Source organism: Quercus lobata, chromosome 8 (assembly GCF_001633185.2).
Source record: "Quercus lobata isolate SW786 chromosome 8, ValleyOak3.0 Primary Assembly, whole genome shotgun sequence".
Lineage (NCBI taxonomy): Eukaryota > Viridiplantae > Streptophyta > Magnoliopsida > Fagales > Fagaceae > Quercus > Quercus lobata.
In genome coordinates, this window is record NC_044911.1 from 30,839,173 (window position 1) to 30,842,289 (window position 3,117).

Below are 3,117 nucleotides of genomic sequence, written 5' to 3' on the forward strand. Positions count from 1 at the left end.
GTTCCTCTATTTTTTTTCCTTATCAAACTTCCAAGAAACTGACAAGTCCCTAAGAAATTCAACTCTTCCCATGTGGTGGTCGCCAATAAGTAGTTTATACCAATAAGATCAAGGTTTGATTACAACCTACAAATCACGTGGAAAGGGTAGTTGAAAACTGTTTAGAGCATCTCAAATAGTCTCTCTAAACACAAAATCATCTTTATTGTAGAGAGTAAACCCACAAAATAGATCTCCAACAGACTTTCTATACCTGAAATTTTTTTTGGCTCATGAACAGTAGCTCATCAAGTCTGATAGGCTACTATTCATTCTTTAAATATTTTTTTTTCTATTATAATAATAAAGTATTGAATAAAAAAATGTTGGAAGATGTGTAGTTGTTAAAAAAAGAATAAATAATGAATGAAGAAATAATATTTAAATGAGATAGAGAATGAAATAGAGAATCTGTTGGAAAATGTATTTGAAAAAATGAGTAACTAAAAGATAAAAATCACTGTTAATTCTCCAAACAGTACAAAAATTTGCGTAATCTGCTAAAGATGCTCTTATATGATTAGAAATATCATTTCAAAAACAATCTCTGCTGCAACTAGTCTACTACAATCATTCTTTTCATTTCAATTTTCTACACTTTCTCTACCTTTCCAATTATCAATATATGTCCAAACCTGTCCCTTTCCATTAGAGGACAAAGGCTGTGCTTAGTTTCCTTTCTTAGCCAGGTATTTTATTCCAATCCAAATCTTTGATACCAAATAGCTAAAACTAGAATTTACCTTCACACGCCCATTTATACGTTAGGAGGCTTCCCAATCCAAGGTGTACTTCCCACTCCAAAAACAACTTCAAAAATCTGAAATGGAAGCATTAATTGGCTTCTTTTTGCATCTCTTCATTCTAGGGTCAGTAGGTTCAGAGATTGATTTTGTGCATAATGGATTTCTCCAAGCGAATTTAAGCTCAGATGGAGCTTCGTATGTGAGATCCAATGGCCTATTGGTCATAACAAATGATTCCACCAAGGTCCTCGGGCATGCTATCTATCCATCTCCTTTACAATTCAAACAAACCAAAAACAACAATAAATCAACAGTTTTGACCTTTAGCACTAACTTTGTGTTTTCCATTGTTCCTAAGCACCCTGATCTTGGAGGACATGGTCTTGCTTTTGTTCTCATGTCCACCAAAGAACTAAATGATTGCCTTCCAACCCAATTTCTAGGCCTTCCATATAATAATACTACTAATCAATTCTCCACTCCAACTCTAGTAGTTGAGTTTGATACTGTCCAAAGTAGTGATTTCCAGGACATCAATGATAATCATGTAGGAATAGATATATCTAACTTGGTCTCAAACATATTCAAGCCAGCAGCCTATTACAATACCACAAGCAAAAATGATAAGAATACCATTTTTCTCAGGAGTGGGTACCCGATTCAAGTGTGGATTGATTATAACAGCCAAGAGATGTTGATCAATGTATCAATATCTTGGCATGCCAAAGGCAGATTGGCCTTTGATATCATACCCGGTTGACCTCTCTTTGGTTATAGATGATTATATGTACGTGGGTTTTTCTGCTGCAACTGGTGCAATCTCAGCCACGCATAATGTGCATGGCTGGAGCTTTAGGATTGGGGGCAGGGCTTAAGACTTAGATCCTTTGAATCTCCCATCTCTTTCGAATGTAGGTACTGAAAAGGTTGTGCAAAGAAAGGGATTAGAACTACGTATCACTTTAGCTAGTATTACTACTGTCATTTTGGTGATAGCTGGAGCTTTTCATGTCCTAAACAAAATCAGAAATGAGAATGAGATCTTAGAAGAGTGGGAAATCGAATATGGAGCTCATAGATTCAGATACTCTGAGCTCTTCTTTGCCACAAGGGGGTTTGCAGAGAGAAACCTTATTGGGTCTGGTGGATTTGGGAAAGTCTACCGGGGGGTGATCCCTAGCACAGGGCTGGAAGTGGCAATAAATCGGGTTGCTCAGGATTCAAGTCAAGGAATGAAAGAATTTGTTGCAGAAGTTACAAGCATGGGACGATTGAGGCATCGAAATCTTGTGCAATTATATGGGTGGTGCTGAAGGCAAGATGAGCTCCTTGTCTATGACTATGTCCCATGTGGAAGCCTTGACAAACTTTTGTTTGAAAATGACCGCCAAAAGAAGAAGATACTCACTTGGGAGAAAAGGTACAAGATCCTCAATGGTGTTGCACAAGCATTGCTATACCTCCATGAAGAATGTGACCAGAAAGTGGTTCACAGAGATGTAAAGCCCAGCAATGTCCTAATAGATGCAAATCTTTATGCAAGGCTTGGGGATTTTGGCTTGGCAAGGATATATGAACATGGGAATAATTCTCAAACAACCCACATTGTAGGTACACTAGGGTACATGGCGCCTGAACTCACCAGGACAGGCAAGGCTACAACAAGACAGATGTGTACGGTTATGGTATATTAATGCTTGAAGTAGCATGTGGACGGAGGCAGCTTGAGCCTCAAAAGAATGCCGCAGAACTGCTACTGATTGACTGGGTTAGGGAACTACATTCCAAAGAAGAGATTACCAAGGCTGTTGATCCTACACTAGATGACTATATCCTTACATGAAGTCAAGCTCGTACTTAGTCTTGGTTTACTTTGCTCTCATCCTCATCCTAACTGTAGGCCTAAAATGAGAAGAATAGTGCAATTTCTACTAGGAGATGCAAGCCTACCTCCCCTACCCCTTGACATTCACCTTCAAATTCCGAGGGCAATGATGGAACACTGGAATGTCTCCCCGGATGATTCTGATCCTTCCTATAGTAGAATGACGACATCTAAGAGTAACAGTTCCACCAGCTTTGACAGGAAAGTTTCTGTTAATCAAGGTACCAGGGTTACCTTCAAGATACTACAAAATAGAAGAATGAAACATGACTTTCTGTTCTTTTGATTCACTGTACTGTGTACCTGAAATGGCTAAAGAGATTTCTTGACAGTAGTAGGAAACTAAAGAACTCATGTCATTTCTGTATCTGAATTTCACTCTGCTTCCTTTTGCAGCATCTCCTTTCTGTAATATTTACTGTCATATTTTTTGCTTTTGAGCAGAAA

General features: G+C 38.3%; 1 pseudogene; it reads left to right on the plus strand.

Moving 5' to 3' along the window:
• The first annotated feature begins 864 nt into the window (after nt 1-864).
• On the plus strand, nt 865-2,628 carry LOC115956726 (annotated as a pseudogene).
• Nucleotides 2,629-3,117: the final 489 nt, after the last annotated feature.